Source organism: Sphaeramia orbicularis, chromosome 20, assembly GCF_902148855.1.
Source record: "Sphaeramia orbicularis chromosome 20, fSphaOr1.1, whole genome shotgun sequence".
NCBI classification, from domain to species: domain Eukaryota; kingdom Metazoa; phylum Chordata; class Actinopteri; order Kurtiformes; family Apogonidae; genus Sphaeramia; species Sphaeramia orbicularis.
Window position 1 is genome coordinate 4,759,091 of NC_043976.1, and position 14,105 is coordinate 4,773,195.

At 37.3% G+C, this 14,105-nt stretch overlaps 1 protein-coding gene across 5 annotated transcripts in view; it reads left to right on the forward strand.

Moving 5' to 3' along the window:
• Positions 1-14,105, forward strand: part of slc12a7b (solute carrier family 12 member 7b) — a 101,689-nt gene that overhangs the window by 41,655 nt on the left and 45,929 nt on the right. The window lies entirely within an intron of this gene.

Consider the following 14,105-nt stretch of genomic DNA (forward strand, 5'->3'; position numbering starts at 1 on the left):
TACTGACTAATGTAACTGATCAATGCTGATGTCTTTGGATATTCCAGCATTACAGTAAGCCATTAAGTATTGTTATTGGTCTGTAGGATTTCCTCAGATGATCAGCTGTCTGTCCCATTAGCATGCCATAATATGGATGCTAATAGGATTTTATTTTGATAGTCACAACTTGCTTAGACAGATTTTCAATGTCTTCTCATTCCTAAAAATAGCCCTACAATTAAACAAAATCTGCATCAGCATTTGTCAATGATTTGTATTTTATTTTTTAAGGTGAGACAGTACAGGTATTCACAAGTATGAAACACAAGTATGAAAAAAAAGTATTACAAGTTTTTGAAATATGTATGTTTAATTATAGAAAAATTAGGTATTATCTCATTAAATATGCACAATTTGGCATATATTTTTGTTAGATAGATCTGAACATATAATATAGCCAGGTGCAAAATTCTTCTTTCATTTTGTTTACTCACAAGATGAAAAAAGATTACCGAGGGATTTTTGGATATCTGCTTTCATTACCTAGGAAATCAAAATATACTGTCCATAGCCTTAAAAAAAATCAATTTTTGCCATATTTTCTTGATTGAAATGTCACATAAATCAGGCCACTAATACTTTATTAGCAAATCCCTTTGTAATTATCTTCAGAATACTGCTAAGTGTATAACTGGAAAGTCTGGTGTACATAGGTGCTACACAGGCTGAGATGTTTATACTGGTGAATGACAAAAGCTCATTTTGAGAAAACAGCATTTAAAGATTTTAATAGGGGAATTTAGTGCATTTCTATAGCAAACCAAAACAATAAATGCTCAGGCTCATAGTAATAATAACTTAGAATATTTCAAGTTCATGAAAATTTATTATTTAATAACATGGCAGGTATATAAGGCCTACAGCTGCAGTAACTCAATGAATTAACATTGGCATATCATGCACAAAGTTGCTGACAAAACCCACACTAGACAGTTGTATGGACACAGAACAAGACCAGCAGTAGATGTCAAAGCTTTATAAAGTCTTCCTAAAGATTCGATGTTTATAAAAAGACCCGATGCAGCACAATTGGGCACAAGCGATCATGTATCAGTTCACTGAGAAGTGCAACATGCATAATCAGCCACTGCTGTGTGGTACAGTCATTAAACCCCTCCCAGTTTCCCAAAGACAGTTTACGGTCAGATCTGCTGCTTCCTGGTGGTTTTTCTGCTAATCCAATAGATTGCTTTCCCTTTTCATATTTTGCAAGGTGCAATCGCTGCTTTCTACACCACGTGATGCGTCGAAGTGAGTCATGTTAGCAGAAACCAGCAGTAGCCAGTGAGATTTTGTCATTAGCATTAAATCCCCCTTTGGACATTCACGAGTGGTTACTGATAGAAAGCATAGCGTTGTGCAGGAGACTCAGCTTTACGATAGCGGTCATGACAGACTTCAGTAAACAGAAGAAACTCGGCATGTTGCGTTGGAATGCTAACTTCTTGGTAAACTTGGGAGAAACTGAAATAAAATAAACATCTTTGTGTATTTTCAACATTTTCTCTATAGCAACTTGAAAGAAGGAAAAAACTAGCCCACTAGTCAATCTCAAAATTGACCACTGCATGTAAAATCAATATTTTTGCCTGCCATGTCTTGCTGTAATGAACCCTTTTTCCGGCTGCACAAGGCAGAATTTTCTTCAGTTAACTTGAGGAACCATTGTGGAAGTAGGCAAGAGTGCAATCATTCAGGTGTACTTCTCAAGCCTTACCTTCAGTCATGGTAATGCGGTTCTCTGCGCAATGGGCCACAATGAGTTGGCCCATTGCGCATAACATAATTGGGTTTTTTTTGTTTTTTTTTAATGGGAATTGCAGTTACATCCAGTGGTTAAATAACCTCTGTGTTTAACTGATGTCAACTGTGCTTCATTGGTACTGGCTGAGTTTCACGCTAATAAATTTCTGGATTATAAAGGTCAATTTTGTAACATCACAATGTTCACTTTGTCGCTACAGTAGGAGAGCCTTATTTTGTATGGTTTTCAAGGAAACTAAGCAGGTGATCACAACAAGTGCCAAGTGTGTTCTTTCTTCGTTTGTACGTTGATCCATATGTCCAGCACATGTGGTTCCTGTTTATTTCCTTGGCAGGTCTGGTTCTGTTTAAAGCCGTCATCTATGCCTTTCTGTCTGCATCTTTTTTTAAGTCCCTTGACTTTTGCAAATGTCTAAAATACATAGCAAGATCTTTTCAGAGGGGAGCTACTTAAAGTCTCCAGAAATTCTGATATTTTTTTTCTGATGTGGAAACATTATGACCTGTGATCATGCCTTTACATAAATGTTTTTGACAGTACGGGCTGTGGCATTTTAGTCATTTCAGTCATGTGACCCACAGTGGGAAGTGGCAAACTGAACATGAAGTTGACACAGCTAAGGCATTTTAGGAATAATTGTTGAAGAGTCAAGCCTTCATAGACCCTCTTGTATACAGGGCCATGACAGTGGATTGGTGTGGAAACTCTCTGCTTTAGGTTATTTGCACTGAGTGTGTCCAACATGATCCTGCAAAGTTGCTGAACTCTGGTGCTGTGCATTTGTTGGCCACATTACTCAGTTCTTCTTGTTCCATATGCAATATGAAACTACATGGGTCATGATCAGTTTATTATAATACACCCCCAAATAGTTATTTGCTAAATGCATAGTTCTAACAGTGGCCTGTCTGTATGAGTGTTGACTGTTTAAACTTTAGCTTTTTATTAAAATGACTGCAAAACACTTTGGGGTTTCATTCAGTTCATGTACTCACATTTTGATTTATTTCAGCTATTTGTCAAAGTTTGTTAGAGTTTTGATGTCCTTTGTGTCTGTGATGTAATGGGTTGGTGGGAGTGTACTGTCAGTAAGGGTTAAAAAGAAAGAAGGGTTTCAGAACCACGAGCTCATTCTTTCATTTTCATTCATTCATTTATTTGTTTTGAGCAGAAGGAAAAACAGAGCAAATACATTAATAAATAGAGGTGATCAAGACAATATAGCGATTGCCATGTACACTAGTAATAACAAAATGAATTTAATATGTTTTGCTTCAAAAAGAGTGGGAAGAAGAAAACCTATTAAATCCCACTCCCACCTCTAATTTATACAACATAACACATTACTTTGGCTTCCTTAATTATAAAGTTGCATCTGTTTAGAGTCCTAATAATGTAAATAACAGATAGTAAACAGATCAGGAAAAATCATGTCTATTACACATAGTAGCTATCTAAGTAATAGTCTGCATAACTTATAATACAATATGTTTCAACAATAATTACATATCAATAATGGTAATGGGAGTGACAGACCAACATGGTAAACAACAACAATCACATACCATCAAAGGTAATAAAGAGCCAAGGATGTAATGGCCCAGCAATAAGCCACCGTGTTGGCAGTAATAGAACTAATGGAAACAATCTCAACCATTATAGACAATAGACTCAACTGGAAAACACATATAGATAATATAAAAACAAAGTCTCAAAAACAATTGCAATACGACATAAAATGAAGTACACAGTGAACAAAAACTCACTTTACATACTGTACTGCTCCCTCACATTTTGATACCTAACATATTATGTGGAGGTATGGGGTAACACATACAAAACTTATGAAATAACCTTAATAAAGAATTAAAAACATGCACATCAGTCACTGAAATTTGACAGGATGTTTTTAGGTATTCAATAAAATTAGATATTAGGATAAAGTAAGCCAATGATTAGTATAAATCTAAGATTTTGCTTAGATTCATATTATTTGTTTTATTTATATCATTGTTTAAAACTGTGCAGTCTCATGATCCTGTTCTGTTTATGCAACTTTGCAGCCTGTGTGTACTGAGTGCAATTTGAGAGAGAGTTATAGAGAACACCCGTCCATCTGTCCAATACAGCGTGTGCACAAAAACGTGGCTTTCCACACTCACGTTCAGATGTATCAAGAATGAAATGACCGTGGAAATGTGTGGTGCTCCATGCCAACTCCATGGCTGGTGTACACACATTTCTAGTGCTTTTGAACCATTGGCAACACTTAGGGGTGATACAGGGAAACTGTTAATAATGTGAAAAAGGTCATTCCCCAGAGCGATGTGCACGTCAGAGACACATAGATGAACAATTAAAACACCTGAATGCCATCCTACTGCCAGAGCAGCACATCCCCCCACCAGACCAACCAGATGAACCAGACGAACCCTGGACCCATCAATGCTTGGCAACAACCATATAAAGAGACAAGGACACAAGAGACAAGGACACAAAATTTACTGTTGATAAATGCATTTAATGTAGTGTTGATGTCTATGAGAACATTTATAAGTTGGGGTTGGGGGGTCTGTGAGACGATCTGGGATGGGACAGTCTAAAATGCTTTATGTAAAAACATAACATAGCTTAATGCCTGAAAACTGCGATCAATCATCACCAATCTCATGGTTTTGATTTTTGGAGAGGTGAGGGTGGATATGATTACGGATGTCCATGCATAATTTGGTGATGACTGTTTGCAGACATTAAGCTATGTGAATCTTTTTCACCAGGGCTTTAGATTACCTTAATTTGGGCACATCAGATGCTGGAATCGGCGGAGGGGGTGGGTGCGGGATTAGATTTTTCAACAGTAATTCCTGTTTTCTCAGACTATTTCAGATATATTCAAGAGTATGAAGGCATGGATTCCACAAGTCTAATTTTCAGAAGTATTGATCAGCATATGGCCAGCTGATTTTAATTCCAAAATCACAGGACTGCATGCAGGCAGATAATTCATATGTCATATGTTTCACTGCGTTTGTTATGTGAGCGGCCTGAACTTATAGGTCGCCCACGAGGCATGGTTGTTGAGAGAAAACCTTTGGCGTACAACGTACGAGTCAATCTCCAAGCTCTCATCACCTCTCATTGGCCGAAACGGGTGATTTAGACCAATCAAACGGCGCAAATATGTCATACCTGCTGCCAGACAATAGTCTGGTCTTGTCTGTCTTTTATGTTTTGTGTGTCACTTCCTATTTTATTTTGTTAAGTTTTCCCTCATGTGTCTTGTCTGTCGTCTTTACTTCCTGTTCCCCGCTCATCCTGACCTCTGTCCTGATTACCTGTCTCCGCCCTAATTTGCTTCACCTGTGTCTAGTTGTCTTCCCTCCCTTTTGTGTATTTAAACCCTGTCTTTTCCCCTTGTCAGTCGCCAGTTTGTAACTCCAGTAGTTCAGACCAGCGTACTTGACCTCATTTGTTCGTTTGCTTGCCTGTTTTTTGACCTGTTTTGGATTCCTCGGTTTTTCGTCTTCTGCCTGATCCCTGTCGGTTTTTGTCTGCCTCATCTGATCTGGTTTTGACCTTCTCGCCCTGACTACCGGTACGTGAGTTTGCCTAGTCCTTATGTCCTGTTGCTCGATTGTTGGCCTGCCTGTGTATGACCTGTTTCCGTCCCTGACCTCCCTTTGCTTTTCCCCAGTCGGGGAAAAGACTCCTAACACCGCTCGGGGAGACGGGCTGCTGCCCTCGATCCGGAGGACGAATCTGAGGAGAAAATCCCCAACCATTATCCTCAAGATTCTGTCACTAATTATATTTTTTCACCTGTATGTGAACAATAAACCTTTTGGAACTAACTTTTGTTGTCGGAGTTCTGCATTTGGATTCTGTGTTTGTGCTAACGTTATCACAAAATATGACTTCTGCGGGAAGCATGAATACTTGTGCTTTCCTGTTCGGTACATATGTGTTGTTGTTGTCAATGTTTTCTCTGTCGTTATGAACAAGCCTTGTATATTATAACCGATGTGTTTTACGGGAGGAAAAAAGCAGGGGCGAGTGAGTCAATACTTTCGTTTACACTCTGCTCTGGCCTTTTTTTATTTTTAATTTGGGGACACTAATTTGGGGACATTTAATTTGGGCACACCGTTAGTCGGCCCAGCCAAGGTGTAATCTAAAGGCCTGTTCACATTTAGTGTTTTAGACTGTCCCGCTGGGACTGCGTCTCACCAAGACGGTGAGATGCATTGTCAATTTAAAATAAATTGAGTGATTAAACATGAGTCGAAGTCTTTGATTTCCTCTTTGGTATCCTGGCATAATTACACATGAACCTGTGTTTTGTTTGGCTGTGATCAGGCTATTGTATGACCTGTACAATGAAGAAATGTGTGACTTACACAAATGCAAAATATATAATTACCTCGGGGATGATCCGAGTCATGTGCTCTGCTCAAACGGGCTGAGCCCCCCCCCATGTCCGCTTTGCCAGTGGGTGGTCAGCAGTTTTCCACTTCACAACCACCTTGACATCATCATCTGATCATGTAGAGGGGAGTCCTAGAGGGAAACCCACCTGCAGACCCTGTTTATATTATTTTGCATATTTAAATGTGGGCATGGAGAGGGAGGAGTCTGGTACTCCAACAGATGCGGCCAGTTCCACGCTAATTGGGATGTGTAAAGGAAATGTACTTGATTCAGGATCTGTATTTTTGTGCATAGGGAGTGTTCTGGATTTAAGCATATGCCAGGTTTCAGTATGAAATCCATGCAAGTCTTTATACATGAGGCCCTTAGACTTTATCACTATCCTTCACGCTCCGGACTCTGACTGCTGCAATCAGGTTTTTCTGTTTATTCCCTTTGGTTGTTGTTTCTGTTAATACATCCGTTTTTTCCTTTCAGAACCGTGCATTTGAGTCCTGTCCATTCACATCCCTTGACAGTAGGAGCAGCTCAAGTGAAATGGGTCAATGGAGTCAGATTCAGAGGCACCAGTAGTTGATGCGGGATGCAGAGACGGATGACAGATGGGAAGCTCGGCCCATTATTTTATTCAGTCCGCATAAAATGATTGGTCAGACTTTTAGCAGAAATATATGAGCATTAAATTTTTGAGTTTCAAAACCTGGTGGATTTGTTTTACATTTTAGTTTGCCACATGGTTATTATGAGCATTTTAAGATTACAAAAGAAAAGTGTAAAAACGCCTGATCGTACAGTATAGCTTAAAGATAAATTGTTATGTTGACTGACATAAGCCAGACAGGGTTTTAGGGAAAACAAGGCTATTAAAGTGTAACTTCACCCCAACTCTGCGCCTCAGCCAGCACCTTGCAAGATTTTGAGAAGTGCTTAAAATTTCCCAAGAGACTGAGAGCGGGCAAGGAGGAGATGAGGATCTGATCCCTTCATTTGGCTTTTTCCACTTTTTAAGATTTAGGAGAAAAATTACAATTTATCTTACCTGTTACACAGCTGTTTCGTAGAAAACTGAAACCTTAAAGTGCTCCTCACCACTGCGGTGTCATTCATCAAACAAGTGGATCTATTCATAAAATTCTGGCTATTTCAAGGGAGTCTGGTGGCTCTGAGTAGAACAATACAGTAGCTTTAGTTCCCAGTGTCAAAAAATGAGTGCGGTTTGATAGACTGTCTGAGGCAGCTGAGCCACACACCTCTGATAAGAGGGTGGAAACAATGACTTTATTATGTGATGTTTAATCAAGACCAAAATGGCCAACTCCTTGTTGGCATTACTGTGGGAAATGTTGAGCAATTTTTTTTTAACATGAGCTTTTCATTGCATTACATATGACCTCTCTGTTGAGAGTCAGTAGAGGATTTTTATATGCTTATATGTGTAAAAATGATATATTTGAGCATGAAAAAGCAGATAGTGGATTAATTAGCTTATATCACCCCTTCATGGCAAATAAATCAATAAATACATTAATCAATAAATAATGAAAATGTAACTTTTTTTTTTTTTTTTCAACTTTTACTTTACCTAAAGATCAGTGTCCTAGTTGAGAAACCTTTATAATAGCCTCTGTCAGAAGCAGGATCTGCCCCTACTGATACTTGGTAAAATGTCATATTGGTGCCTCTAATGCATCAACTTTCTGACTTGATAGAGTTGCAACATAAATGCAAAACTTCATTTACGCTATAGTAGCCTGAATAAAATGATCTAAATGCTGTCTGGATATAGAGTGAAAGACAAATGTTACAAAATTCTCATTTGTTTCTGATTACATTCACTGGTCAGATTTCCTCTCCAGTGATCCCTCGAGCTCTCTGCTCTCAGTATGCTTTGGCTGATAAGGTCTCAACCCACACACACGTGCTTCTTATCAAAGAATCAATCATGTGACTTTGTTTACATGGCAGACCATTTGAATTTCTCTTAAAGCATCCTGTTCTAGCAGTCTAAGTCCTTATTTCCCTTCATTTCATTACACTTAGTATTATTGCACCTAGATTTTTTTATGAAAATGAAATTTTACATGATTATTAAATAATGCAATTGTTAAACATGAAGATGAGCCATTTAGAATACTGAAATACTTGAATACTGTAACTTAAATTTTTCTGTTTTACGTTACTTGATCAAGCAAAGCCAATTACTGAAATATTTATTTATAATGAAAATTTTGTACAAACAGAATATGAGATTAAAAAAAATACAAAACAAACTATATCAAAGAGCTAATAACATCAAATTTACATATAAGATGCCAAAAATGATTTAACAACAAACATGAAAGATGTAAAAGAACATGATATAAAAGATAAAACAATGACTTACGGAGACTTTCAGAAACAATGTTTTGATGGTGGAAGAGTCTATAAAAATGTAGATCAATGCAAATTCATGAAAAGGCAAACCAGTGTTCTGTTTGGGTCTGGAGCCACAAAAATGAGGAACCACTGTCTTAAAGTTTATTTTGCAATTAACTGCTTATTTTAATTGTGGTTTGACATTGACGAGTGATGTCAAAGGAAATTGTGTGCCTCTGTTTTTCCCATCATAAACAAACCATTATAATTAACATATTTATTTGCAATAAATTTGGTCACAACACAACTAGAATTTATAGCTACAGTGTAAAATGCTCCCACTCTCAGTTGTGGTCACCAGCAGCTTTTGGCAGCTAATTGATGTGGCCACATTTTCATTATCAAGTATGTATGCATTACAAATCCAGAATATATGCTGCTGCATTTAATAGTAGTGTTGGTTAGTTTTGGCTTGTATGTGAGTGTTATATCAGTATTAAGGGAATTTTTAGGGTGAAGGGCTTATTTCCAAATTGTTTACCAGCACTGACACTGGGTGGCCCCCGAGTATTATGCAATGAGCAGACCTATGACATTTTTGTCCTGAAGATGATTGAAAACTGATCAATAAGCTTTAAATTATTTATTTGAGGTTTGATATTGGTGACTGCACTGGATGTTCATGACAACTGACCACTCCTGACAATTTATATTAATACCGTTCAGTACATACTGAATGTGATGAGGGGAGCTGTGTTGGTGTATAATGGGTACACAATGTTGGCTTCATGTTGTGAGATAGTGACACCATCAGGAGAAAGGTAGACTACTAGCCTACTTTTCTTTTTCCTGTTTCACCCATTTTTCTCTTGTCGGTTTTCAGCCTGTGACCATAAAAAGGGACATTGCTTTGGGTGTAGACTGCTCATTTGCAGGAACATGCCTTTTGGTACTGTTTGTCATGAGGACTCAACAGTTTTATTTGCCTCATGCAGAGAAATATAAAGTAAATGGTATAATAGTATAATAGTAATAGTATGCAGTAAAATTACGAGCATGCTCAGATCTGTTTTTGTGCAAGATGTCTTTAGAGATCGACAATAAGAATAGAAAAAAACAGAATAGAATAGAATAGAATGAGTATTAAAATGTACAGCAAGATATAAATATAGATATAAACAGATAATATATTAGCTCAGTGGGTTGAAATTCAAATGGTCTCAGCATGTATGTATCTAAATATGTTATTTTTAATTAGAACTTCTTTTTCAGACCAAACTTTGAGCATCTATGATTTAAATGTCCTAGTTTGTATTCGTGACATTTAGTGACTCCAAGTTGTCGTTCATGTTCAGATCCATAAATGGTTTTGGACTCATTCATCATTTAAAAAAAAGAAAGATGTACGTGATGTCATCGAGCAGTAAGGTCTTACCCATCACCTACTATATCTGAGTGTAAAATCCACCTAACTCAATATTAGAAAGCACATAACATTAGCATGTGAGAGTATGAAACCATCAAAATGGAAACAATTATAATTGAAACAGCTTAAATGAGTGAAAACATTTATACTGTTATAATGTTGACTTTATTCACTTTTTGCATCCTATAAAAGTTAGTCAAAAATAAATGATACAGGAAAAATGTGGGTTTCAAAGTGAGACAAGTTGCAAAACCCCTAATTTACACCTTTATTTGTCATAAAATTGTTATTGTTATTTACACTTTGTATCAAATCAAATTAAAATAATTTGTCTCTTGCACATCTCATAATAAGTTTTAACCCATGGCAGTGAGGACTTGGGTATAAGTAGCCCTCTAAGTACCACTGATCCCACTCACCTTAGCTGACCCCTATTCTCTCCCTCTCTTTTTTTCACTGACATATCTACCACTTTCTTGATTGTTCCTACACACATTTCCTCTTTATGTAAACTGCACAGAGTGTAGTTTCACATTCACACTGAAAGCTGCTTTCTCATCACACCAGTTTTTGCGTCAGTCTGCTTCTAATGCCAGTCAATCCATCGTCACTTTAACATGGGTAGAATAGGATCTTGTCACTCAGTGTCATTTAACAATGTCAATCTGATCAGTCAGCTGTTGTAACATGAACGTTTTAATGTGAATACAGACTGTCACTCTCCACTCTTTGTCCTTTCTCTAGCACCCACTGCAATATGTTGCGTAACAGACTGCATTGTTTACCTGAAGGGTTTAAAGGCTTAGGACATCATTAAGTGCAGCACACACAGTTTTGCACACACTCTCATAAGCACACAAAGTAAGTATAACAGCAGCCATCTAACATCAAACCAAGTGGAGCTTGATACTAAATCCTTCTTACTGTGTGATTTGATAGCCTGCTTTTAAGCTCTGCATTGACACATCTGTCAGTTTAATGATGCTAGCAGCGGATGTTCAGTTTTGCCTTGTTTGTGACATTCATGAGTAAAGGCTACAACAAGCCAGCAACAGCTTTTTTGCAGTAAATACTTTTGCAGTCACCAACAGGGCTGGGAATCAAAATACTTTATTGGCAGTGACTGAATTTCCTCAGCACTACAGCCTAGTTAAAATTCCTGGTATGATTTTGTAACAAAACTCAAAGCTTAAAGTGTAAATCAGCACCCCTGTATACAATGGATGGTGTTTAGCCTATACATTTTCATTGGAGGGGTGACACGGTGCAATGGATAGCACTCGTGCCTCACAGCAAGAAGGTCCTGGGTTCGATTCCAACATGGGGGATCTTTCTGTGTGGAGTTTGCATGTTCTCTCCATGTCTGTGTGGGTTCTCTCTGGGTACTCTGGCTTCCTCCCACCATCCAAAGACATGCACTGACAGATTAATCTAAGTTGCCCATAGGTATCAATGTGAGAGTGATTGTTTGTCTCTATATGTCAGCCCTGTGACATGTCCAGGGTATACCCCACCTTCGCCCACAGTAGCTGGGATAGGCTCCAGCGACCCCCGTGACCCTAGTGAGGATGAAGTGGGTTCAGAAAATGAATTAATTAATTTTTGTCAGAGGTATATTAAATAGGACTGCGCTGAAAATGTTATTATGATACAAAAATTATGCATCAGTGTACTGATATTGTTAAAATAAATATCAAATCATTTCAATTAGTTTCAAGATAAAAATATGTCATACTGTCAAATATACTTAAATCAGCAAAATATTGAAACAAGTTACCATGCTATCAAGCTCTTATGCCAGAATACTTCAAGTTGTAGAAAATTGTTTTATTTTTACACTGTTAAACTGTCTTGAGTGCATAAAAACAGGATTCATACCCTTACTTCACTAGAAGCCAATCGGTAATAATAAGTATCTCAACCGAAAGTCAAATTTTGAGGTTAAATAATTGTCAAAATTACTCTTACCTAGGACTGAGTATTTTAATTAAAATTTCAATACTGGTACCAGTACCTCGGCTTTAATACTTTGATTCCAAGTTTTTATTTTAACAAAAAGAAAAAAATACCAAAATTGCATATTGTGGTACAAATCTTTCATTTTCTTTTTCAGCTTCTCCTTTTTTTTTTAAAAAACTGCAGCAGTTTATCAACATAAAATATAAACCTGTTTTTCACTGCCAATGTCAGCAAATAGAAATGTATAAAAGCTGTTTCACATGTTGTATTGACATATGGTATCATGGATAGCATTTACTCTTTAGACATTATGGCACTTCTCATTTCTTAGAACACTACAAAGCAATTCAGTTGTGCTTTGAATTTTGGTACCTGACCCAATTTCCATCTGTATTTTCTTACATTAAGTGTAATGTTCAGTTCAGTATAAATTAATTACTTGGAGTTTGATGTTGAGTGATCCAGATTTATTTCATTTTTTAAGGTGAATTAAATAGGTGTCCAGTTTTAAAGTCAAACATTGTTCATGTCTGATTTTCTCTTTCTTTTCCCTTGTTTTTCCTAAGGGGGTGATGTGAGTTGATTAAATAGCCTTTTTCCTACTCCAATCATTATGATAGCTGCCTTTGAAATTCCACCATCAGTCAACCTTTTATGACAGCAGGGCTTGGCCCAGTGAAGGATAGTCACCTAACTGGCCAGAAGTCTGTGGGTTGTCTGTGGCTGCATAACCATATCGTCTTCCGCCACATAGCCTGTGTTTTATAAAAAGGTCAGGATTAGCTTAATCTGGTTAAGTGATTAGTGCCCACTTCACATGCTCTTAGACAAATGGATTAATGTGCAGCCATGACAAAGGTAGCAGTGGAGAGCTAAATGCTAGGTACACTGACTGAAGCTTTTGGGTGATGACTATGGCAGCAGAGCTTGGTCTGCCACTGTCGGCCTCTGCTAAATCGTGGGCTCTTTCCTATTCATTCTTCAGTCTTACATGAGTTCAGCTTTGGTGTACATGGTGTAACTGAAGAATACAAAGCCTGGTGCCACTTAAGAATTTCTTTAGGCTGCTGGGTAGTTTCAGAAGATGAGGCTTTTTTTAAAAATCAAACATTAGCTGCGTGGGTTCTCTCCGGGTACTCCAGCTTCCTCCCACCATCCAAAGACATGCACTGATAGGTTAATCGATTAATCTAACTTGCCCATAGGTGTGAATGTGAAAGTGATTGTTTGTCTCTATATGTCAGCCCTGCAATGAACTGGCGAAATGTCCAGGGTGTACCCCGCCTTCGCCCCTATGTAGCTGGGATAGGCTCCAAGCGACCCCCGTGACCCTAGTGAGGATAAAGCAGGTTCAGAAAATGAATGAATGAATGAATGAAACATTAGCTGTTTGTATTAATAGTAACAGAAATTACACAACCCAAGACACAGACTTAAGATGACTATATGTTCTTTATAAATGCATGCACAAGTCCAGAGAAATCAGAGTTCTTAGACACTGGATTTTTTTTTTTTATTGTTTGTGTTTGTTGTCTTTCTTTTTTTTCTTTTGTAATCACTTTAGCTTTTGTCACTTTCATTTTGAGGAACTGACCAGTTCTAGCTTTACTCTGGTTTTATGTTTTGAAGTATGACAAAGTCTTGATTTATAGAATCTGAACACATGCCTAAGTAAAGTTGCAGTTAATATATCAGTGACTTTTTACAATTAGAGCTAAGGACAGTTGTTTTGCATTCAGCTGAATTAGGACAGCTGTATCGTTTTTGAGCTTTCACTTCTAAATGACTCTCATACATTTCTTTATTGCTGTCAATCTGCCTTGTGCATTTTTTTTTTTTTTAAAGCAAATGGAAATTATTTTTGTTCTAGTGTTTACTGCCAACTAATGGCTCTTCTTCATGGGATGTACTGTATGTGCATAAATTAACAATTCATAGGCTTCTAATTGCATAGAATGGACAGAAAAGACAATTAAAGCCACACACCCTTAACAATGAGGTAAAATGAGAACAATGTTGGTTTTTATGTTGCAAGGTTTGATTTTATTTCATGTTGTATCATTTATTGGAATTTTAATTCCATTTTTATTTGACTCTTTTTATTTCACTTAAAGCAAAAAAACCCAAAGT